This window comes from Pithys albifrons, chromosome 1, assembly GCF_047495875.1.
Source record: "Pithys albifrons albifrons isolate INPA30051 chromosome 1, PitAlb_v1, whole genome shotgun sequence".
In the NCBI taxonomy this organism is placed as follows: Eukaryota; Metazoa; Chordata; class Aves; order Passeriformes; family Thamnophilidae; genus Pithys; species Pithys albifrons.
The window spans coordinates 91829011-91855108 of NC_092458.1; the positions used below are offsets into that span (position 1 = coordinate 91829011).

General features: G+C 44.8%; 1 protein-coding gene across 2 annotated transcripts in view; it reads left to right on the plus strand.

Moving 5' to 3' along the window:
* LSAMP (limbic system associated membrane protein) overlaps window positions 1–26098 on the plus strand; it is a 323673-nt gene that overhangs the window by 11772 nt on the left and 285803 nt on the right. The gene's annotated exons all lie outside the window — the stretch shown is intronic.

The window sequence follows — 26098 nt, forward strand, 5'->3', positions numbered from 1 at the left end:
TGTTGCATCCCAGTGACCTGTTTCTCCTGCTTTCAGTAGCAGTCCAAGTTGGAAGGAGGGTGGTAAGAGAACCCATTTATTTATGAGGTGGTTTACAGGCAAGAGCTGAGGCTCCAGGCTGCTGTGAAAGCCACCTTGCTGCTGTCAGCAGAGGAACCTGCTACAGTGCGTTCATAGTGTGCTGTGATTATGCTCGTGGAAGTTGGAAGGAGGCATATGGGGACTGTTTCTCTGTTGTAGCTTTTTCTTGGGTGAGAAGCTTAACACTCTTGTGTGATGCTGACATGGGGTGGCAGTCAGTGCTGGGATGCAGACCTGAGATTTTCTTGTGCAAGGGGCAAAGAATGCAGATGGCTTTAAAAGGCAACGGTGGTGCAATATTAGGGAAAGTTCTTGGTGTTTAAAGTGCCAGCCCTCTCTGACCTTAAAGAGAAGAATCAGGACTTTAGATTATGAGTTATGATCATTTCAGCCAGATCTGTCCTTTGCAGGGGAAGCTTTCCAGGAACGTTGGAGATGGTCCCATGTGTTTGTTATGAAACCGTAAGATGCTACAGAAAATGAAAGTCAACTGCTGGTGCTACAGCAGGGATGTTCCTTAGTACTCATCACCTTTATTATCCTTCTGTGGTACTTCCTTTTTGTAGGACTGGGACTCTGAAGCTTTGGTGAAAACCCACACATCCTGGCTGCTTTTACACTTAAGGGAGACCTGAGATTGGCATCCATAATCAGGAGCAGAAGGTGCTGCAGGCAATCTGTCTTCCTAGCACTGCATTAAACCCATTTTAGTTTTTTCAGCTAAATATCAAATTATCTGTCCACCCACACATCCTCCCCACTGCATCAACTATGGTTAGTGATCGACCATCTGTAGGACTTTTACCTGGACAAGGGGGTCCGCGGGGGTTCTTGCGTAACATGCTTCATGCGTATTCATTGGCCTTTACAGTGGCATTTCTTTCCTTCCTATTCTTCTGGCTATTCTCCAGTACTGGCAATGAGTCAGAGGCATGCAGGTCTATCAATTTGAAAAGTGTGTCCCAAGGTGGAGGAACACATGGAGCTTTGTTCTTACCTGAGCTGGGAAGCAGTGCTTAAATGAAAGCCAGGTGGGTCAAGGACTTTGGACACAGTCTGATCAGATAGTCTTTTAAGTGTGGGTGGTTTTTTTAATTCCTTTTTTTCCCCCTCTTTTTTTCCCCCTTTTTTTCCCTTTGGTTTTTGTTGGTTTTCCCCCCCCACATGAAGCTCAAAGTGGAAGCACCATCCATCTCCCAGAGAACAGAGAAGGGCATACAGCAGGATTTACAGCATCATGGTGTTCTGCTGTAGCCATGTTCCTGCGTCAGTGGTAGTGTTGGCTGCTTGCTGATCACTTTATCTACTGTAGTAGAGTCCTGTGTCTCTTTGGAGTGCTTTATGTTTCTAAGGAGATGTGGACCAGCTGGATGTAATCCCACAGAGAGAAGTGGGAATGATCAGAAGTCTAGAAAGCATACTCATGAGGAGAGATGGATGGAAATGGGGCTGTTAGGACTAAAGAAGAGAGGACTAGGCATGAGATATGCATAGAAGATTAAAGGTATATAAGATATGAAAGGAATTACATCTTCTGCAGAAGAAGATGAGGAACGGTTTGAGACTGTAGCAAGAGAGGCTGAATGTCCGTAAGAACTCTACAACAGTAAAGACAGCAAAACATTGAATCAAATTGCCTTGGGAGGGTGTGTAACTCCTTCACTGGAGGGCTTTAAGGACAGACTAGACATATACAAGGAGTGACAGATGCCACAAATGACAAAGTAGAACTGATCCATCTTTCACAGAGCAGAACAGACTAGATGGTTCCTTGGGTCTCTTCTACCTCTGCTGCTTCATTCTGTGCAGCCTTCGGGCTCAGACAATAGCAGAAGCATAGGCAGAAACACAGTTGAAAGGTTGAGAGAAGTGCCTCAGTGAGAAGCCAAGTGACTCTGACTGGGAGGTCCTTGCCCATTTCTTTTGCTGTGCCTGCCCTTCTCCCTTCCATCCGAGGAGCATGATGTGCTCCAAGGAGACTTGTAGTCAGTGCCACTCAAGTCCTAGCATGTGACACAACCTATCTGGCAAACAGAAGTAGGAATCAGTGTGAAGACTATCCCTAAAACTGATTTTCTTTCGCAAGAACTCAGATATCTTTTTCTCATCTGCTGCCCTTGGAGAGCCACAGGACCTAGAGGATGTTTTACCACGAGTGTGATAGGGAAAAAAAGTCAAAGGCTCAGTGTTTTATCCTGGGAAAGTTTGATGATGTTGCTGAATGCTCACTTCATGAGGCTTTGTCAGCATGTTCTGCTAATGAAATGTCACCTTTTTCAGGTGTGACATCACTTTGAGCATTGCTATATGAACCCACACACGGATTAGGGTCTACCTGAGAGGTGGATGTGGTACAGTTTATGAGTGCTACTGGAGCTTTTCACCATGGGGAAAAGGCATATGATGTAAGGCCCAAATTGGGGCAGACAGCAAGCCTTGCAAGTACTGAGTGTCATGCCTTAAGCAGTTAACTGGGTGACATAAAGAAACATGTGAAGCAATGAGAAAACTCCAGTGCAGTGAGGATGTAGGAGGAGAGTAGAGAAAGGAGGTTTTAAAAGGGTGAGGAGCAATTTAAGAGAGGAAAAGGTATTCAGAGGAGGAGAAGAGCATAAAGGAGCCTGCTGTAAAGTTTGGAGGAATGTGTTTGGTGTTAATTTTTCTCTGGCTTTAGTTACCCAGGCCATTGCTAACCTGGCCAGGCAAGCTGCCAGAGGCTGTCTCCCTTGCTCACCCATCGTCCACTCTCATCCTGTCTCCGACTTGTGTTTTCTTGTCAGCATTTCTCTTCCACAGATCGATTCCTCCTTGGCTCAGCCAAGTGATTTTAAGCATAGAGAGAAACTTCCTCTTGGCGGTGAGAGATAATCAAGCTGAATATTACCCATCTCTGAAGTGCAGGCAGTCCGTGAGCAGAGCCAAAGTCAATATCTTGGCAGATGTTGCCTTGCATTGATTTATCTTCTCCTGGAGCAGGGTGGATGGCCTCGAAGAAGGCAGCACGGCCACTTGGCCAAACCCCAAAACATTTGTAGGCTACATTAGCTTGCTTGATTTGGTCTCCAGAAGCTGCTTTCCTCGGTGTCTGGGGGTAGAAGAATGTGGTGCCAAACTCAAGAATCCCTCCTTTGCTCCTGCATGACATCAGTGTTACTTTTTGTGTTGAGATACATCCTGGGCTCAGAGCACCAGCTCATGGTGCTGAGCTAATTCTGCCTCATTTACTGGCTTAATGGAGCAAGAAAACAAATGTTTGGGCTGCTGCAGGGGTAGGGGAGAGGAACAGGAGACCAGTGCCCCAGAAAGGCCTTACAGCAGGGGGATTTTTCCTTGCGGGGAATCTGGATATGTCAGGGGAAAGCAACAGAGAGGAAACTGCTTTATGAGCAGGGAGGGAGGAGCAGAAATGGGGGGGAAATGGGCAGGGCCTCTCTTCAAACCATCGGTATGCTGTGCAGGACAGGGTGGGAGGAAGGGGAGCTGCAGGCAGGTAGTGGGGGATGGCGGAGCAGGCTGTGGGGGAACCAGTTGGCAGGCAGGGGGACCATGTCAGAATGCTACTCCTGCCTTGCTCTGTCAGCACAAGCAGACATAAAAGGCTGTAAAACTACCTGTATAGAGTTCCAGTTCCCAGCTCCCCAGCATAGTGCACTCTCTGTTTTCAGAGACCTATGAGCTCTCCTGCTATGTCTGGGAGCTCCAGGTTTGGCTCTGGCAGGAAAGGGCCTCCAGCAGAGTAGGCAGGGGGCTTTTCAAAACCACAGCTAAAGAGAAACCATCTGTATGATCTCAAGTAACAGACACTTGCATGCAAAACCCGTTCCCTTTGGTACCATCCCCCTCCCTCAGCCTCCTTCCCCAGCTCCTCATCTCCCCAGCCCTCCTGAGCCCTTTACAGCTCCTCCATGCCCACCCTGCCGTTTTCATGCTGTAGCAGGGGGCACTGCACAGATGCATATGCAACATCTCTGATTCTGCAGTTTCCCCGAGGGTCTGGACAGATGCTGATTGTCTTCACGCCCAGTTGGGGACAGCAGGAATTGTTATAAATAGCACCAGTTCCTTGGATGGCAAAGACGAAACTTTCCCCTAGAAGTCCATCCCTCTACTCCCAGGACTCACTGAGAGGTCTCTTAAATGTCACAGTACGTTTGCAGCAAGAGAATACCTCTAGGGGCTTCCTGTGGGTTCAGGTCTTGATCCAGGCAGAAAATGGAACAAGTTTGCTGAATCTTCCCTCACAACCTAATTCTTTCTGCTTGTCCTCATCATTTTTATGTGAATGGTACTTTCTGTTCAAAAGAGACTTGGGACTGAAATAGGAATAGCTGCAGAAGTGAGCACTTAAAATGCATAAGCATGATGCTGAGGAAAGCAATAGGTCTGGAGCAGCTCAGGAGATACAGGGGTGCAGGGGCAGAAGTGTTGTGGGGAGCCCCAGGTCAGGAGAATTGTGTTGAGGGGGTACTGCCATTACTATCACACCAGACAGGCATGTTAAGAGCAAGAAAACATTCTTTCAAGAAAGTAATATGCTTTCCAGTGCTAAAGATTCCCTCTGCTCCCCTCTGGAGTTCACTTGCTTCTGCGGGAGTGCAGACTGCATAAGGAGCTTAAAGCAACCAGTTTAGAGGCACAGTTGTTCATCCTGTCTCTCCCCTGCTCCCTGCCCTCAGGCAGAGAGTATTGTTTTAACACCTGTGGGCAGATGAAGCCCTTCCATCTCTCTGGCTGACACCAGCCTCTGTCCTGCTGACAGCAGTCGGACATCCCCTGCTGCAGCACCATTCCAGCCCAAGGCGCTGCTTGCTGCTGCCGAGGCTTGTGTTTGCATCAGCAAAAGTTCCTTTGCTGGGGGTTTGTGGCTACTGGGGCTGAGCTGAGCTTGCCAGCTGAGGATCTCCCTGTGGGCATTGTGAGGAGAGGCCCTAGTGGCATGTGCACAGTGATATTTAAATTAAAATCGCTCGTATGCGATTCAAGGAGTAATAAGGAACAGTACCAAGACTTGGATATCCTCCATCTCACGCATGCCTCCCAGCGGCTCCCCAGTGCCCCACGGCGGCCCACTTTGGACTGCTGTTGTTCATATATTATGCTGTCGGCCTCTCTTTGTTATTTCTGCCCTGTCCTTGCTTGCTCTCTGGTTTCCTTTGTGTTTATTATTCTAATTTATTGAGTTACCTGGAGTGTTTTCACAGACACCAAGGCTGCTTTGCAGAAATTAATGATTGTGCATTCCACTTTTTGGTGCCTTGTGTAGACTTTGCTTTTATGTGATGGAGCCTAAAATATGCTCAGAGAAAATGAAAATGTTAACCTCCATTAAAAATATACATAGATAAGCTGTTGTCAGATCTATGCCAGACCACACGGAATTACTTTGACATTATTTAGCTCAGTAGTGTCTGTCATTTCTGAATCTCATAGTGTTTTAATTAATTTTCCCTTTGAGACAAGTCACTATTAGCGCTCCCATTTTGCAGTGTGGGAAACAAGGCTCAAAAAGGAGGTTTGTCTCAGCAAATTAGTGGCCAGACAGGTGACCAAACCCTTTGCAGGCTGGAACCCCAGTTTATAGGTCCTCTTCAGAGCTGTGCTGCCTAACTGGCTGCTGGAGTAGGATATCACGTGAATGTCTCCTAATGTCATGCAAAAACAGGAGAGCGTATTTTCTCAATTATGGTCTGAGAGGCCAGAGCTTGGGAGTTCCAATTCAGTGTAAATGAGGCCATGGGAGGGAACACTCAGCTTCTTTCCTGTTCCCAAGGAAATCAATGACTGGTGCTTGCACCTGAGTGTCCTCAATGAAATGGAGATTCTGGTCCAGAGAACAAGCATCCTTGTGAAGGAGGAACACAGATTCATGTGTTTCCATAAAGGGAGTAAGGAAGTTGAGAGGAGAAACCTAGAGACAGCAGTGCAAAGTGTTTTCTTGGTTTTTGATGTGCTTATTCACTTTATGGAAAAGAGTAAAGCAGGATATCTAAAAGGGTGGTTGCAAAGTGTGTAACAGCTCGCACAGCTCTGCTGGGAGGATCTAGATGGGGTCATAGGAAATGACAGACCTGTAAATCTTGGAACTGTGTCTGTGGCAGGTCCTTTCAGGGACTGATACTATAAATCTGTTGAAACAAGCTGTCTGTTCCCAAGAAGTTCACTAAGAAAGTGTATTCCTTGACTGGTCAGGGAATGCCAGATGCAGCATTTTGTGGAGATTACTCAGAGTCACTATGAGTGATAGGATACAGGGAGAAAATTTTAGCTGCTAAAACACAAGCCATTTGAAGGGGAAGCTTCTTTTCAGGTCCTCCATGAACTCATAAAAAATAGGATGATCATTTTCCTCTTTTACTTGAACACTTAGAAGTCCTTAAGAGAGAGTGCTTTTCAAACAGACTCTTACTTAGCATATATGAATTTCCTCCCAAACAGGAGAATTTAAGAAACAGCAGATGATAGCAAAACCCTTTTACATCAGTATCTTGCATTTTAAAATTTGCATTATATAAGAAAATACAAAAACATCCTAAATGGGCAAATATGCAGAATCATAGAAAGAACTTGCTGATAGGAGAAATTTCTGTGTCCTGGACAGATTGTTTCCTGCTTGTAGCCTGAAGCAAGAGGATTTATATCACTGGTGCTGGGGGGAAGGGGTCATGAGGAGGGATTTTCCCATCATGCATAAAGTGACCACTGGTATTCTTGCAGTTCACTTAACTATTGTACTGCTTTTAGGGTTAGCATTAGGCCTGCATGTTATCTTGTGGCAGTGAGTTCCATGCATTATTGCATGTGGTAGGAAAGCAGCAAATCCTGTCTGGCCTCAAATGGGTAGTGTTTCAGTTGTATGTGATACTCCTGAGCTTTACCAGGGTGTTTGCCTTTGTTATATTCTTCACTGTTTTATATATCCCTACACTATCCAGCTGGATTTGTTTTCTTTGAAGCAAAACGCACCAGTGTTTTCAATCTCCCTTCTTACAGAAATTTTGTGAGGCCTCTAACTCATTGCTGTCACCTGTCCCTGAACCCTTTTTATATCTATTATATCTTTTGCAGATAGGATGACCTGATATGGGACATTGTATTGCAGTAGAGTACCTTGTTTTTTCTTTGTCTCACTGCATCCTATCATTGTGCTTGGGTTCTTGCCAATCTGAACATAGGATTTCTATGAGTTTGCCATAGATGAAGTCTACTTTTTGAACTATTGTAATTAATTTAGAAGCCAAAAAGATAACTCAAATAATGCCTTCTAGAACATGCATCACCTGACAGTATGTGCTTGTTCAGTGCTCTTGCTTAAGACAGGTTATAGCCCAGCAGAATGCCTGTTTCTCAGTTGTTTGTAAATAGAGTCAATGTGCTGCTCATTTGCACTCTTGTTCTATGGAGTCATGCTCTCCTTTTTTTCCCCTTGAAATTAATTGGTTCTTAAAGTGGTCTGACTGCCTTCCCTGGAATCTTTGAGGTGAAGTGTCGCCTCCAGTAATGGTGTAAGAATGCGCCTGTGGAGAGGTCGCTGTGCTCTGCTCATCACTCAAGCACAGTCACCTCTGAGGCGGAACCCTGCAAGTATTAAGCAGCAAACAACAGTAGGTTCAAGACCAGGAAAGGAGAAGAAATCCTCCAGTTGGAACTGCAAGGACTATTTTGGGAGGCAGGTTGTGATTAAACTAATTGGAATTCAGACAGGACTACTGTGTTTGCACTCTTGCCTTTGAAAAGTGTCGAATGATCTTTGATTATAAGCAGTCTTATTGTTTATGATCCTATAATGCAAAAGGTGTTGCTGAAGGAACATACTGTCTCCAATATTTAATCCCATGAAGACAGAAGATATTAAGTAGTGTCTTTGAGTAGAGGAAACCCAAAACCACCTGACAAAAACTGTTGTGAACCCCATCCTCCTGCTACACGAAAGCACAGAACATTCCCAGAACTCTGCCACACTGCACACTGTTAGCATAAAACCCTCATCAGGATCATTCAAAGGTCATGAGATTATTTTTCACAGGTGAAGAAGTCAGGGAAAAAGTATTCATGTGCGAAGAAACAGGCATGGAGGCTGGTGAATGAAGGTGTAACTCTAGAAATCAGAGCAATGAAAGGAGAAATATTTAATACATGCTCCCTTAGAGGAAACTTTTGGGCCTACCTGTTACTTGGCCATTTGCTAGACCATTGTGATTATTTCAGTTGCACTTTATTTCTGCTTTGTTATTTCATATGAAACAAGAGCTCCTTTTGCCTTGTAACAAACTTCTTAAACCATGTGACTGACCTCAGATCCCAGGAGAGCCAGCTGGAGAGTACAAATGTGGAAATGAAAAACATTTGCACAAAATACAGGGTAACTGCTTGGTGTGATTTTGACTTGAAATATACTCTAATAAGTTGCTGGTAGGAGAGACTGAGATCACACAATACTCCACAGAAATCCAGCAGTGAATATCTTATTTTCTATTATTTTTCCCCTCTTTAAATTAAGTGAGGGGGAAAGTTGATATTCTGAGTCTGTATTTCTGAAGAACAGTAAATCCAGGCATGTCTTTAGTAAAAGCCTCTAGAGTTTTTGGTCTCCTAGAAGTAATACCAACCTAGTGTGTGTCTAATACAGCCTATTGGTATATACTTCCCAAAATCTTTGGAGTGGATGGGGATATGCTAGGTCTTGGAGTGTGAAATGCAAAAACTGCTAGCTTGATAATAGTGGCAGAGTTCAAGGTTTGTCTTTGACCTTCTAGTAAAAAAATCAGTCCGGTGTATGTCCAGTCCTCTACCTGCTTCCCCGCTTCTGGGAGCATGCAGCCGTGGAGCCTGGCAGAGCTGGATGTCCCTTCAGATAACCAGGACTCTGGTAAATTACAAAATAAGACAGCCTTTCATAGTAACAATATCATCTCCATGCCACAACTCCTTTTCTCACAGAGAACAGTTTGCCTCCCACTCCATCTCTCTTAAGTTCTCTCTCTGTTCAATCCTCCAAAGCATTTAACAACTCTAATTAGACACGTATCTCCAATTTACTACTATTTAAAAGGGTAAGCAGTTAATGTCATAAGACTGAGAATGCCTGGTAATTAATTACTAACTCCAAGGACCTGGCTATCTCTCTAACCAGCCTTGTCTCAAATAGCATCTCTCTCTGTTAAAACCTCTGTTCACAGTAATTAAATAGTAGGGAGGAGGAGCACCTTGGAGCCTGCCCAACCAAGTCTATCTGACACAAAGTGCAGCTCTGTCAGGCAGTCCTTCTTTATCTGACTATCCAGCATGGCCATAATGGGCAGACAAATTTTGATGACCACCAAGTGCACTCCAACTTCGTCCAAAGGAGACTTCTGTAGCAGGATCCCTTCTGTGCCACTGCCATGGAAACACAAAGTCATTTGGGATACTCGTCATCCCTGGGAAAACAATACATCCCTAGGTGGATTACAGGTCCTCCTAGCAGTGATCCCACCTTGTTCCCAAAGGCAGTTTGCCTTGAAGCATCCTGCAGAGGAAAGCCTAAGTGGCACTTGACTTGGGTTCTGCTCTTTACAATATTCTTCAGCCAAAACATTTGCAGAGGGAAATGCTGGTGTGGTGGTAACAGATGTTTGTTAAGCATATACTGTGCCTCATGTGGAGATCCAGAGGAAAATGATGATTGATGGGGGAATCTGTGCTTTGCAGTGAGAACACAATGAAAGATAGGAAGGTGGACTTGTAACCTTGGATGGTTATTGGCTAGCTGGATTGTCTTGGTTTGAGATAAGCAACTGCCAACCCCCCCAAGCGCAGAGAGAAAAGCCTCCCTCCTAACACCAGGGAAAGGGAGGAAAAGAGAGGGGAAAGAAAAAAAAACACTTCAAACTGCATTTATACTAAATCTACATATATTTTTCACAGAAAGAAAGAGACAATTAGAAGAGAGTACAAATATACACTCACACAAGTCTGCAACAACAAGTTCCCCACCTCAACTTCTTAACGAACACACAAATTCTACTGTCCTAACTACACATTACTTAAGAAGAAGCTTATTACCCAGGGAGACAAACCCAAGCAGAAAGGAGAGACCCAGAACAACACGTTTTACTTTCCTGAGGTACCCTGTGAGCCAGTGGTGGGCCTGGTCCTCTCCATCCCCCCTGGGACAGCATCGTGCGTCCTCCCAAGAGGAGGGCTGAGAAGCGACTGCCTTAACCACTCCCACACTGGTTCCTGCTTCCCTGGAGATGATGTCATAATGTGGTATGGAATACAAAATTACTGGCTAGAAGAGGTCAGCTGTTAGCTCAGCCCAGCTCAAGTCAGCTGACAGCTTCGGCCTAGTCCAGACTTCAGGGCCCAAATCTAGGCCCACCTAGGTGAACCCATAACATTCTCCACCCCTTATTCCATACCATATTATGTCACTCATATCTTAGGTTCTCATGCTTAAACACTTATTTTTTTCAGGGCTGATTTCCACCCCTCCATAATGTGGCTAAGAGTCCATTAGGATGGGGCAGATATTTCAGATGGAAACAAAGCAGGTCATCTCAGGTTATCTTATCTGATGGTTCATGTCTTTCAATAGGGTTACCATCCTCTCTTCAGGAGTCTCTAGTTTCCCACTGGGGTTAAAATAGTGTTCACAGTCAGATCCACCCCTTGGCCTCATCCACCTACAGGTGGTCTGAGGCATCATAGGCCCATTGAGCCAGGAACAACCCTCCCCCAGCCAGTCCAGGGTGTGATGTTCTTCATTGGCTCGGCTCTTGGGCACATCAACACTCACACGATGGGTTTTCAAAGATTCAACTCAAACGGCAGTGTCCCACCACACATCAACAGCTTACACAGGCTTCTCTTCATGTCTTTCTCCTCGGTCACACAGAAGTACTACAGTTCACCATGTGAGCCATCCCCCTTAGCAGCAGTCCTAACAGCTTTGGCAGCCTCGGAAGCAGCCCCGACAGCAGCACAAGCAAGCAGCAGAGGCAGGAGCAGCCCCAGCGGCTCGCCAGCCCTGGCTCGCTTGCAGCCCTGGCTTGGCTTGCAGCCTCTCACGGCTCGCGGCCTCTCATGGCTCGCAGCCTCTCACGGCTCACAGCCTCTCACGGCTCGTGGCCTCTCATGGCTCGTGGCCTCTCACAGCTCACAGCCTCTCACGGCTCGTGGCCTCTCACAGCTCACAGCCTCTCACGGCTCGCAGCCTCCCCCGGCTCGCTCGCAGCCCTGGTGGCAGACCCGCCAGTGACAGCTCCGGCTCCTGCGGGTCGCTCAGCACTGCGGGCGCTGGTTCTGGGTGCCGCATCTGTTGGGTTCTCTGCAGGGGGCTCCGCAGCACCTCTTTTCCCTGTTCACTGGGGTCTCACAATGGCAAGCACTCTTCACAACTGTGGATAACCTTAGGAACAGTGTTCACGGTTAAATCCACCCCTCGACTTTATCCACCTGCAGGTGGCCTGAGGGACGATGGGCCCATTGAGCCAGGAACAACTCCTCCCCATGCCAGTCCAGGTGAGATGCTCCTCATCAGCTCCTGGGCACATCAGCATTCACATGATGAGTCCTCAGGGATTCAACTCAAACAGCCGTGTCTTGCCACACACGAACAGCTTTCATGTGCTTCTCTTTTCTGCAGTGGCTGCATTCACAGCAGGCACCAGTCGAGCTGTTTGAACTCACAAAGACAGTGAAACAGTGAAAACGAGCATTCAACAGCAAGGGAGAGTTGTTTACATTTTCTGTTCTGGATGTACTTAAACAAGGCACTTATCAATCTATGTTTCTACAACAATCCTCCCGGGAAGCCTGCCAAGATCCTGGGACACCCGCCAAGGTCCTCCGTCGCTCCCGAGTTTCCCGGCCAACGCACCATTAACTGTCTTGGTTTGAGATAAGCAACTGCCAACCCCCCCAAGCGCAGAGAGAAAAGCCTCCCTCCTAACACCAGGGAAAGGGAGGAAAAGAGAGGGGAAAGAAAAAAAAACACTTCAAACTGCATTTATACTAAATCTACATATATTTTTCACAGAAAGAAAGAGACAATTAGAAGAGAGTACAAATATACACTCACACAAGTCTGCAACAACAAGTTCCCCACCTCAACTTCTTAACGAACACACAAATTCTACTGTCCTAACTACACATTACTTAAGAAGAAGCTTATTACCCAGGGAGACAAACCCAAGCAGAAAGGAGAGACCCAGAACAACACGTTTTACTTTCCTGAGGTACCCTGTGAGCCAGTGGTGGGCCTGGTCCTCTCCATCCCCCCTGGGACAGCATCGTGCGTCCTCCCAAGAGGAGGGCTGAGAAGCGACTGCCTTAACCACTCCCACACTGGTTCCTGCTTCCCTGGAGATGATGTCATAATGTGGTATGGAATACAAAATTACTGGCTAGAAGAGGTCAGCTGTTAGCTCAGCCCAGCTCAAGTCAGCTGACAGCTTCGGCCTAGTCCAGACTTCAGGGCCCAAATCTAGGCCCACCTAGGTGAACCCATAACACTGGATCCATAAATCTCATGTCATCAGTGACAAGCTTTAAATACAGATGTGTCCAGATGCAGTGATCACAGAGATAATGTTGGAGATAGGATAGCAAGCCTGGGAAACACAGAATTTGTTCTCTACTCTGCTTCTTACTCATTGTGTGTGGACTTTTCATCTTCTGTGTTTTCCCTTTCCTTATCTACTGAATGATAGGGATAAAATTCCTTAACACCTTTAAAAAGTGCTTTGACCTCTGTTAATGAAAGGTGTTAAGTCATGCGTGGGAAAAGCAGGGTTGCTTTACTGTCTTCTGACCAAATTTCACTTTGGTGAATTTTCACCTTAGTTTAGATTCACATAATTGCCTCTGTACTTCTAACTGGAAGAGGTATTCTTCAGGGCTTCCTTAAACTGTCTTATGGTACATCTGTGCATTGCTAACAAGCTCCACTCTTCACATCTAAAGGGAGATGCCCTTCTGTGAAGACTGATTGTTCATTGTTCCTTCTCCATCTCCCAAAGGTGCTGCCAAGCTTTAATGAACTATTCATCAAGTGGTTTGAGATCTTTTGATAGGAGCAGTCCAGGCAAGTGCATGATTCTCACTGCATAGTGAGAGGGTGACATCCACCTGTTTATTCATCAGCTTTATCTGCAGTGAATAAATAGCCTCTTTCTTTGGACAGGGAAGTCCAGTAGCAATAATACTGTTGTCAGTTTTGCATGTAAAGAAAGATCAAGTTGTAATTATGTTAAGCTCTTCTTTCTAATTGTTTGAATTGAGTAGGTCTATAGAAAAGATAGGCAGGTTGGTTTGGGATTTGGGTTTTGTTTGTTGTTGGTTGGTTGATTGGTTTTTTAAGTGAAGTTTCCTTGCCTGTTGTTGCATAGAGAAAAGACCATTTTTCCAAACTGATCAGGATCTGTTGCTGCGAGTTGGTCAGAGCCGAGCTTTTGTGTGCAGAGTTGTCTTCTGTGCAGTCCTCGTAATTTTACCTCTGTAACAAAACTCTGTGCATAGCAGAACTCAAGTGCATTTGATGTGCCAATAAATCCTGTTCCCTCCCCATGGAACCCCTTGTCTCTGCATGCATGTGTGGATAGATGGTAGAGTAAGTGGAAGATGAACATGTTAGAGTGAGGGAGAGGTCTGATCTTCATGCATATGTCTTTCCTAACTGTACATATAGTTATCCAGGTTATAGTGCCACAGTATTCCATTTATACTTTGAAAAGGCTAAGCCTCAAAAGAACAGTGTGTTTCACTACTGCTATCACAAAAATCTTTCCCTCTTCCTGCCCCAAGCAGTCTGTTTCCACGTGCTGAAGTTCTTTCATACTCTCTGGCCCTACATATCTTTCATTTTCTACCTCTTGCCTCTCGTTTTTTATTTCATCCTCAATTTTCTTTAGTTTTAATTCTTTTTAAACCTTCCTTTCTCATTCTTTTCCATTTCTCTCTTATCCTTTTTCCAACTTCTCCATTTACTTTCCCGCCCTCATTCTGGTGGTCTCCCCTCATCCACTTCTCTTGAAGTCCTGGCTGCAGCAAGGCTGATGGACAGACAGCACTCCAATTGTCCAAGCTTTCCCTAGAGTACTGCCACTTCCCTAACCATGCATGAGTCACCCCATCTTACTGGGCTTTTGTTGTCCTCCTCGCAGCCTGGGATTGGTAATAGCTATATCCCTTGTGAAGTGCCTTGAGCTGTGCTTATTCCTGCTGTGGCCATGTGAGCCAGGACTGTGTATCTGTATCCTTTTTTGCACACCAGCCCTGAGCACCCAGAGAACAAAAAGAAGAATCCTCCTTCAGCGAGCTTATGCTCCCAAAGTTGGGGATAAGAGGTGAATACATACAGAAAGAGAGCACATGGAAAGCACAAGATACTGAAGGTTGGCATAATATCATCAGTCAGGTCCTACAGAAGTGCTAAATAATATTATTCCTGCTTCTATTTCCCTTTCTGCCCTCTTTTCTATCCTTTTAATCACTTTTGGATCTTCTTTTTCTTCCACCTTAGAGATTAGAGGGCTTTGTCATTTTGTTTCCAAGAAAAGGGAAAGAGTGCAGAGTGTTTTCATTAGGCCAAGGGCTGGAGGGAAGGAGAGAGCCATGGTATTTGCTAGCTTTAATCTTTATGGTAATACTTCAGTAAATATCTGCTGTTCTTTCTCTCCTGTCAGTGTGGCAGCCTGTGAATGATACAGAGCTGAGATCAGGGAAGAAGAGGGAACTGCAGAGAGGATTAGAAGGTTAAGATAGGATTACGGGGTCAAAATGGGAAAAAAGGAGAGAAAAGAAACAGAAAAAGAAAGGAAAATAAAATGAAGTGTAGTGGTTGTGACAGGGGAAAGGAAGGCAAGTGTACAGGGTAGAAGAGATTTTTATGAATGGGTCGATGCATTCAAAGGTCCTAGAGTCAATAGTCTCTCTAAAATGATTTATTGAAGAAAAATTCATTTGTTCTATGTCACCTCATGAAAATGTGTTTTTCCCTTCATCACTTCTAGGGATGGGGTCTGTGAGGGCTGAACTGGAGGGATACACAAACACTTCATTACCCCAGCAACCCTGCTTGGACGGGAAGGTGGGAAATGTGGCAGCTGTGGCTGTCAGAAGGGGTGGAAGAGCCACCACAGTCACACAGGTGAAGGATTAGGTAGTGGGAAAGTTGTTGCTCAACACTGACAACCTCACCCACTCCCTTGGGGTCCTACTGCTCAGTGCCCTACTTTTTGACTGCCTCCTGCTGAGAGTGACAGAAAAAGAACAGGGTGCAAGGATGTGTTTCCTTGAACTCTCTGTATGGAGTTGAGGGAACAGTTTGTGGGGCAAGTTCAGATTTGGCTCTTTATACATCAGGGCAGTTTCAGTCCTCCTTTTGGTTTGTTTAATCAATAGAAGATAATGGGTAAAGTTTGTTTACACTGAGACCACTGCACATATTTAAGATATTCGGATGAATTAAATCAAACAAGTCAAATGCCTGATCTGCAGTTTCTCCTATAAAAATAATTACACAAGAAAAACTCATATGAATGCAGCATCAAGGCTTGGTAACAAAGCTGTTGGACTTAGGGCAAAATTAATGTCTCCCTTATTCAGTGTGAACTGAACTTCACATCCAGAGTATTCTCACCCCTGGCAATGCTTGTGAAACCTGAGCGTTCCTCTTCTTGTTACACATCACCTAAGAAGAAGGTGCAGAGGCTGTGAAATAAATGGCTTCCAATCCAATGTCAGAGAGGGGGATGGCAAGAGGGGAGCTGAGCCTGATTTATGTACCCCTGTGCTTTCCCAAGCAATCCGTGAGACCTGGCACAGTCTGTCGCACAGGCTCTGCTCCTGGGCTAGTGAGAGTGTTGCAGGAGGCATGAATGCCTCTCTGGAGGCAGGGATTAGGAAAAAGGAACACAGCGCTTCCTTTGCTTTAGACTCAGTGCATTTCATGGTAGGTTGCAGCCTGTAGGCCTTACAGTCAAGTTATTAGATGCACTGTTGTTCGGCACCACTGGGACATGTGGCAGCCAGAGCAGAGTTCTGAAATCTCCTTTGGCCCTCTCTCTGTGGGTAGGGATAGATTCTGGCTGGTCTATGTGTAACTGAGAGGTTAAAAGGAGTATTTCTCTTTTCTTTCGTATTTCTTTGTTTCTGAAACAACTCCTGCTTTTGTCAGGGCATGCAGTCTATGCTTCTCTCTTCCCTAAGGGAGTGAAAGTTTATTATAACTATTTTCCTTCCTTACTTCCTGTTCCATTCATGCTTTGAGAAGCTGGAGGTAGCAAGTCCTGCACTCTTCTCGTTCTCTGATTTAACCCAGTCATTCTATGGAACAGGGCATGATACTTGCTGTCAAACAAAGTTAGGATGCTCTTAAAAACTAGATAGCCCTTTGCTTCAAAATACAAACCTTTTGCCATTTCTTTACCTCCCAGTTCTCTCAGTCCTCTCATCATTTGTGCCTCTGCTTTCTGAAGTCACCCTATAACCTGCATCACCCTGCTGAGATACTGCTGGCTGCAGCTCATCTGAATCATGGGTTTTTGCTCTCTCAGGCTATTCTCTCTTCTGGACAAGTTAAGACCTCTAAAGGGCCTTACATGCTTTTTGTAATTGCTATCTGCATCCAGACAGCTGGACTTCATTTTATTTGAGTTTAATAATAAGCTGCTTTTCTTTAGCTGTAAGTTGCAAATTATCAAAACCCATCAAATCCTATCCATTGAAACTAAATTTATAGTCCCCAATCAAATCGGTTGACTGGCTGCTGAATGGTCTCAGGGAAGGACTAGGACAACTGCTGTATATACAGGGGTGGGAATTTCTTTGATGTATTTCACTAGGGGCAACACAAGACATTTGTGATATAATGTGATTGTTCAGAGGAATGCCTAAGCTGCCTTGGCCCTGTGTATTCATCTTTAATTATTAAAATAGGACAGATAATTCACAACGCTTGAGGTCTTTATTTTATTTTTTTGACAGTGATATTCAACATTTGCTTGGCCGGGGGGCAGAAAGGTAGATTCCAAGAGCAAGAGAACAAAGCAAGAGGAGCAGAGAGGGGATGAAGAAAAGCAAAAGCAAAGAAAGATATTAAAATGAAAAGCATGTTGGGAATATGCAAGAATAAGGAGTAAGTGGGGCAACAAAGCAGAATAGTCTAATGGTTAATTGTACATACTTTATTGTCAGGGACTGCTCCACATTGAATGTAGCCATGTTGTTGCTTGGTATCACATACAACTAGATGCGTATTGGTGATCCGTCCACAACTGTGCTTTGAGGAGTCCAGTGTGATCCAACTGAGGCAGGCATTCTGCAGGGAGAATGAGTGGTGGTTCTTGCTTTACCATCTTGAAGTGCATGTGCATTTGCATCAACTCACCAGCAGAGCCAATTGCCAAACAATAGCTTCTTTGAAGGGATGTTTTCAGAGAGTTTGGAGGATTTGATTCAAGAGAGGTAAGGGATGGAAGTAAAAGTAGAAAGAGAGAAAGAAAATACAGATAAGGAAGAGAGACTCAAATCACAAAGAGGCTGCAGCAAAGTCAGAGGGAATTAAGAAAGACAGACCACAGGTAACAGCAGATCCCAGCAAGTTGAGAGGCTGTAAGTAATGTCTATGTCCTCTTGCTCAGTCACTGTCAGTCAGTATAAATGCTGTGGTACATTCACAGTCAGAAGGGCTTAGCAAAACTAATGAACAGGGAAAGAATGAGGAATGGGGAAAATTTCTCTGTTAAAGCTGGCTGAGCGGGCTTGTCTCTCTGCAAAAGGATTTGCAAGGCATAACACCACCATTAGTGCCATAAATAAGCAGAGTTAGGGCAAGAGTGTTGGGAGGAAAGGGAAAATAACAAGACGTCAAGTGATAGTAAAGAATTGTGAAAACCTGCTGTATCTGCCATGTCTAAATCTGCTTGGTCTTGGTAATTAGAAAGAACATACTGAGAGTGTTTGTTAGCACTGCAAGTTAAATGACTCAAAATTACAGCAGCCTAACACCCATTAAGCTCAAGCATTTGTTTTGGAAGTGTCATTTTTCATGAGGGAACACTGTCAGAGCACTGCCCAGTCTTGTGTTGGCAGAGCTTTCTAGTGGCAACACAAGATTGGCATGTGTAGGAGCCACAGGGCAGGAATGAGGAGTATTGGCAAAGGTAGGTTTGGGAAACTTAGGGCTGGAAGAGTGGGCATGCTGTGGGATAGGAGAGCAGCATTGGCAGGATTATATTCGAGCATACCACATACCTTCCCCCACTTGTGTCATTATTGTTTCTAAGTGTTCATATGAATGTGCATTATTCCTTTATGGAGGATGCAAATTCTGCTTTGTTTCCAAGGTGGAGATGGTAGCCCCCACCGTGCAATGCCTGGAGCACAGTATGGAGACAGGTCTCCTTGAGCAGTGCAGGATTTGCTTTTGTTCCTAGCAGGGTTGCATTCCATTCTGAGTTCAGAGAAGTCATAGGATCATCATAAAGTGACGGATTGGAGGGGACGTTAAAGATCATTTAGTTCTAACCCCTCTGCCATGGGCAAGGACACCTTTCACAAGACCAGGCTGCTCAAAGCCCTATCCAGTCTGGCTTTGAACCCTTCCTGGGATGAGGCATCTACAACTTCCCTGGCCAGAGATTAACTACTAGTGTTGTCTTCCATATTCCCATCTAAATGGCCATGTGCTTTCTCCCTGTGTTAATTTCCTCCACAGTAATATGAAGGCAGCAGGGTTTCTCTGTTCACAGACAGGCTCAGTCATGGGTATGCATGTTGGGGAAGATCACTGTAACAAAAATATTGCAGAAAAGCAAAGTATTAGCTTTTGAACAAATCTTTGTACTTTGAGTGATACTACTTCTAGTGGAGGTACACTTGCAGACCAGGGCAGGGAGTAAATTGCTATGATCAAAACCCAAGCCTCTTCCAAGTCATGGAATTCATCATAAATTCATCAAGCTAGAAAAAAAAATACTTAAGAGCCCATGACCTGTCAGCAGGAACTTGCAGAGCATGTTGGGCATTTCATCAAGCATGTCCCTCTGCAGTGGATGTGGAAGGACACCAGGTAAACTCATTAGGAACATGTTTAGTGTTCTAAAGAAATTGTGCTTTTGAGGCTTCACATATCACACAGCTGCTGGATACTGATAATATACAAACTATTTGTTTATAGTTGGTGGTTTTTATGTATTTCCTGCTGAGTACTTCTTTGGGTACTTGGTGATGGTCCCCAAATGTCAGTGTCAGTGTTTAAGTAACAACTACAGTAGTTCACATCCATCTTTTATTACTTGATTATCTGTTTCTGAAATCCATTTCAGACTGTTGAACCTATGGATTCCAGGACTGAAATCTGAGCTAAACCCATGAAGTAGTTTGAGTGACAGCAATTTCAGCTCAGTCTACTGAGCAGTGGTTCCATGACTCAGGCCAGTAAGCAGGCATACCAGGTGCAGTGCCCCTGGACAGCATAGATTTATGCCAGTAAACTAGTGAGAAGGCAGTAATCTAAAGGTTTGTGTGAATTCACCCCCTAATGAGAGTGTATTCACAACAAAATTCAGTGCCAGGTCTGAACTTTTCTGGCATATTTCTGAGTATTTCAACTCAGAATTTCTCAGGTCTGTATGCTGGTACCTTGCAAATTTTGTTCTGCATATTAAGGCTTCATGTCACTTCCTTGCTATTTGATGTCGTTATGTGTGGACCCGTTACAGCAAAAGACTCCTAACACTGCCTTAGGACAGGAACAGTGTCAGTGAAAGTTTTTGAGATGCCAGTACAGGAGCTAAGGATGGGCTGGAATAGCAAACAAACCCTCCTGTTTTTCATCCCTTAGAAACAGTGACTGGTTGAGAGACAGCTTCTGAATTTTAGCCGAAGAGGACCAAGCCATTGAGTCCTTTGGGATGAGGTCTGTGGCATCCAACTTCACCAGTCGTGCCAAACAGAGGAAGTCTGCCTGGCTTTTCCTTACTCTTTTGCCTCTTTAATCACCTTCCTGCTGGAGGTTAGCTAGTTTTGGAACAGATACTGGAGAGCCTATGTTTGTATCCTGTATTTTTGCCTCTCCGTACCATCTGTTCACAGACTGGATTACAGTTGTGCCAGTTAGAAAGCAGATTGCCTTGGCCCAAGGTCAGGATCGCAGCCCCAGTGCCCTGCCTGCCTCCCATGGATTTACACTCACCCAGAGCTCACGGCCCGTCTGCTGCATTCCCTGAAACTCCCACCTGCTATCATGGAGGGATGCTCAGGCTCTTTCCTCCTACACATGCTCTCCCTTTTGCTTCCACCCATCCTCCTGTTCTTTTGTCCTCCTGTGTGCACTCCATTTGGCTCAGTTTAAAGGCCAGGGAGAGTAGGGAGAAGGTAAAAGTACTGGCTGTCAGCCTTGATTTACCTTCAGCAACACACTCTGCACAGACCTGTCAGCCTCAGCGTTCATCAGCCCTGCTCCATGGAGCACTTCTTGCCATACCACTTTGGTGACTTCCGAGGGACACTTTGATCCTGCCCTGCTAACTCTTTTGTGGTTAACTCATCACGAGGGATGATGAGGAGGTGCTGGGAATTAGCATGTCCATCCCCCCACTTTGTCTAAATGGCAGTAGCAGAGAAGGATTTGCAATAGTACTGCACTGCTGTAATCCACAGGCATAGACATATGCATATGAATAAATGAAGGCAATGTTTTTGTTCAGTAGGGTCCAGTAGTATCCAGAGGGTTCTCATGAGTAGCAGGTGAATTCCTGACTGGTATTCAGAGGAGAGAAAGAGAGCAGCTGGCAGGTTTACCCTTGTCCTCAGGACAACTTGCAGTGCCTTGCTCAATGCCTCTGTGACTAACTCAGGCCATGCAGCTGTCTAGCTGTCCCATTAAAAGAGTGTAAGACTCCACAGTCATGGACTACTCATGCTTAGCATGCTACTTCTTTCCCCTGAACTCAAAGTAGTCTTCTGACTCCCCAGATTTGTCAGCATAGATTCACATGAACCATGGGGCTGTGCTTGAGACTCAGTAGGAACCTGGTGCATCGATCTGCCCCTTTCCTTTACTTTTGAAATGACTGTATAGTCAGTTGCTGTTTGATTCTTCTCTTGTTCTACCACAAACCCTCTTCAATGTGCCCTCTGTGTTTTATGGGCAGTGCGGTGCCTCGATCAGCTTCTTTGCAGCAAATGGCAGGGCTCTCCTGGTGTTCCCTTTTTCATGTAGCACAGTTCCTCATTCCGCTTTCTTCTTCCAACTTTGAGTCACACATAGTGTTCTGTCTGTCAGTGCACCATCCTCATGAGTACAGTGGATCTCAAAAGGCTTTATCCTTGATGTCTCCTTTGTAGATGATTGCATTGCCATATCCAGGTTCAACCACCTAAAGCAACTTCTAGACATTCTACACCCTGACCTGACACACACTGTCTCCTAACTCTCAGTCAACAAATGCTCCCAACTCAGGCTGAAGAGTGTTTAAAAGCTGCTTGTCTTTTTCTTTGAATTCTCTTCACTTCGGTCTTTTTATCATCCAAATGATGAAAAAATCCTCCTAGTCATGTACTCTTTTAATATGGAACCCAGTTATTTTCTCCCTTATATTCTCCCCAACATGTTTCTTCCTCTACCAGATAGAGAAAATCCATCTTCTCTTTTTCAATACCAAGGACCTTTGTTCATGCCTTAGCCTTGCTTAGTCTTGCTTGTTATAGCATCTTCTGCCTCTTGTTGAAAGCCAGCTCACTTTCTCTGGCATAATAAAACTACCCCTTTTTCTCTACCATGAAGAATGCATTGCCTTTCTGTTTACATTGCTCTGTCAGATCCCCTCTGAATTTCCTTGTCCTTGCCTTTTTGACCTCATGCAGTCCTGCTGATGTTTCTAATCCAGCTTTCACATCCCCAATTCCCTACATTTCTGTAAACTGCATTGTTCCATTCATCTCCCAGCAGTATTTTTCAGATACTGCTAGCAATACAACTCCCTCTGAGGCTGGTCTTTCTCTGTATTTTCTCCTGTCTTTCTAACTTTCTACATTGTTTACTTTCTCCTTTGCTTTTTCAGTGTCAAATGAGTGAACCTTCCTGCCTTCTTTGCTCTGTGACTTGCCTCATCCATTTCTTTTGTCATTGAAGGGTGCTAGCTTTGTCCTCAGCTCCGCGGGGCTGCGCTTGGCGATTTATACACCCACTCAGCTGTCCTATAATCCAGCCATCCCTGCAAAACTTTTAGCTCCTGTCACCTCAGTAACCCATCTTGCACACTACATCCTGCCTTGTTTTGATGAGTAGCCTCGCAAAGAAGGTGGGGGATCTGGGTGGGAGAAGTACCCCAGGTCTGAGTGGGGAATCTGTGCTGGACATGGCTGGATTAGGGAGACTTAATCAGTTCTGTAATTGCACCTAAAAGTATTGCTGTATTTTCCTAAGCATGACTCAACTGAAATGTATTTTGGATGTAGGTGGACAGGTGATGCGACCTAAGAGAAAAGGGAGGGGACAGATTCCTCAGTCACGTCTCCTTTTTTTTTTTTTTTTGTTTAGTCTTGTTTCCAGAAATATAGTACAGCACCCGACTTCTGCAGCAGAAATTATCTTCTTGACCTGACCTTCCTCTGTGGCTTCCCTCGAGTATGTTTTGCAGCCCTTTCCCTGTTCCACGTCCTTGCTTATCAGTGGAAGTAATCAAAGTGGGGGGTGAAAGCAGTGGGGGAAGCAGAGATGGAAGAGAGTACTCAGCAGGTATGACAGAAAGTTCCTGGGAATGGCAGACACAGAAACATCCTTCCCAGTGTGGGGTTTGAGGAGGACCTAGAGGGGAAGAAGAGACCCAGAGCTGTCCCCTGTTGGTTATAGGGCAATGATGAGTCTGGACAGAGAGTGGGTTATTCCCTGTGCCACCATCCATTAGCAGTATAGATGCAGGAGGAAGATTAATGACTCTTTACGGTGCACAGCCACAACCTTTCTCTACCTAACCTGGACAGATTAATGAGGTATTCCCTCTATGCAGCATATGGCCATATGCTTCTGCAATTCAGCACAGGCCAGGCTGACGGCCTAGCAGTTACAGAGGTTTGGATCTGTGCTGGGTGGTCAGGGGAGGGAAGGGAAGGAAAGGCTGCTGCTAGTCGGAGTGGGGCTATTAAAAGCCAATACTCTAATGAACCGGCAATGGCACCTAATCAATGTGTGAAAAATGGGTAATTCTTGCTAATGCCCTGTTAATGTTCTCATAATGATCTGTCAGGGAACTCTGGCTAATTATTGTCATGGCAATTTGGCACAAGTTTGCCTGGAATAATGTGGACTGGGTGAAGAGGAGCACGTATTGCTGCCCATGTCCCAGCACCCTGCTGCTCTTTCCACATCTTCCTGCTTCTCTTCTACTATCTCCTTTTTCTGCTCACTCTTTTAATTAGGCAATTAGTTGATTGATTAGCTAATGTTTGTACAACACTTTGAACATGTGAAAGTGCTAATTCTGTTCTCTTTGTTATTCCTCCTTTGTATTTGTATTTTTTTCTTGCTTTTCTGATGTTGCTGGGGACCAGTTGTGTTCTGTTATGTCATAGAACACTGGTGAGGTCATAGTTGAGAATCCATAATGCAACTGCCCCCTATTTTCTTTATCCTTAACACTTTCCCATGACACATATTTTACTCTGGCCATGACTTTGGCGTGCTATCCCATTGCAGTCCACCACTGCTTGGTGCATGTAAATCTGAAACCCACTTCTCATTAATTTGAATTCCTCAGCACATAATTTAGACCTAATGTGATGCAGACAGCTTTGCCCAGGTTTTTGAAAATCGTGTGGATGTACATCGCTCTAGAAAGTCTCTGCAGTTAATAGGTGATGTTGAACTGCTGATTCTGTTTTACTTGCCCATGGGTTGTTGACTTCAGGTTGTTTTTCCCTAACGTAATGGCATGGAGTTTAGTGAGAAGAAAGAACATGTCATGCTTTGCTCATCCTTCTTGCCTTTGAAAGTCATGTCTTTTTCCCTGCTGAGATAAGTCAGGAATATTGGTGCCTTACAGTTAAGCTCTCGCTACACAAGCTTGCAGCTAGCTGGAAAGGAAGTGAGTGGGAGGGCAAGTGGAGAGCGACCTATTTGCACATTAATGAACGATACGCCCCATTGTATTATGTAAAGGCCTGGTTTTGCATGTGTTTACACAGCTTTTCAAAAGGGGAAACCCAGTCACTGGCAACCCTCAAGAGAAACATACGGCTACAGAATGGCTGTACAGTTATAGACAAGCTTTTCACTCATAGCTGACATTTCTGTAGCACTTCTTAGTGTCATCCAGGAGGATCCCAAACCATTTAGCTCACTGCTGAAACATGGCCAACTCGGAGGTGGAACAAAGTCACCGTTCTTGCAGTGGCATTCCCATACAGTCAAAGTTTAGGACAGGGTTTAAAAATCCATTCTGTAGCAGGGCACTGTGAACCTCATTTCTGCAGGCTAAGGCTGCAGCCAGTACCAAGCTGAGGAAAGCGTCACTTATGCTCGTGACTTCTGTGGGATTTCGTAAGGATAGGCCAGGTACCTTGTCTATGTCCAGTCTGAAATACACTACCTTCCACAACTGTGTGGTCTCTAAAAGGTTACATAAAGTAATTTCTCAGCTTCTTCACCACTGGGAAAACCAAAAGCCATTGCCTGTTTCTAAGGAGGGAGTAGGACAGCTTCTAGCAGCACAGCTCCCATTCTGAGTGATGGCATCTCCAGTTATTTCTATTTGCTTCCACAACAGCAACTTTTCTATCCCCTAGAGACCTGGAGAAGGTGTTACTACCATTTAACATTAGCAGCTGTGTGACTTATTTTTCTCTCCTCTGACCCAGCCTGGCTCTTGAGAATGACTCGCTGTGATCTTCAGCCTTCTTCATGTTTACTTGCTGTATGACTTTTGTGAAGTGTGGATGTTTTGTACTTTGGAAGCAAATGCAGAATGTAAATCTACTGAGATCTGGATAAATCCTGCTGAATGTACTGTGGCAGTAGTCAGCATGTCTATTTCTAAAAGACATTCCTCCTGTAAATGACCCAGAGCTGACTCAAATTTATTTGCTATCACTCAGCTCAATTTTGTGAATCTGGCCCAGGGACAAATTTTGTCCATTTTTTTTCCAGGAAAGAGTCATCACAAAAGATGGAGATATTACTTTTGTCTCACCACTCTGAAACCCTCTGTGTTTTGTTCTAACCCTTTTAGAGCTTGTTTACTGACTGAGCTGTGCTCCCTTCCATGTTTCCAGAGTGAAGGAAAACAAGTACCCATATTCCTACTGTGCGAGTGGCTCACATAGCAATATGAAAAAAACCCAACATAACAAACCGAAAAATACTCTGGTACAAGATTAGGCTGCTTAGATGTACAACTCAAATGCATAAGCCAGAGGGCATAGCTGTATGTCTCATCTGTTTACTGATCAGTCTCTGTGCCTATTCCCCATCTTGTGCTCCCTCCTATACCCATTTAGACATACTGGCCAGCACAGGGATCAGTGTAGCTTTCCACTCAGAAATGTGTTTCCAATTACAGGTCTTGCAGGCTTTCATTCTGATGAGAGATAAGAAAGTGACTTGTCTGTGCTGCTCATCCCCTCCCATAATTTACCTGCTCCTATCTATGTGTGTACAAAATTTGATGGTCTGCTTGCTTTACTTCTGTGTCTCCCAACAAGAGAAATGGAATAGGCTATACTCCCTGGCTCTGAAAAGAAACAGTAAAAGGAGGGCTATAATGGGCATTTACAAAACTGTGAATGTTACAGAGAAGGTTTCACTGAGTACCCATAGTGCAAGAACAGGTAATGGGTTCAGAAGGAGCTGGAGTTTTGTTGGGTTTGGTTTTTTTTTTTTGTTTTTTACAAACATGGATTACAGTGTAGAACTTCTGCTCATAGGCTTTAGAAACCAGAATCAGATTCTAAAGACCTTCTAAAAGTTGCTAGAGGACACGACCATGGCTTGCTGCTCCTTGTAGCACATTTGCTGCTGCTGTCTCTGAGGTAA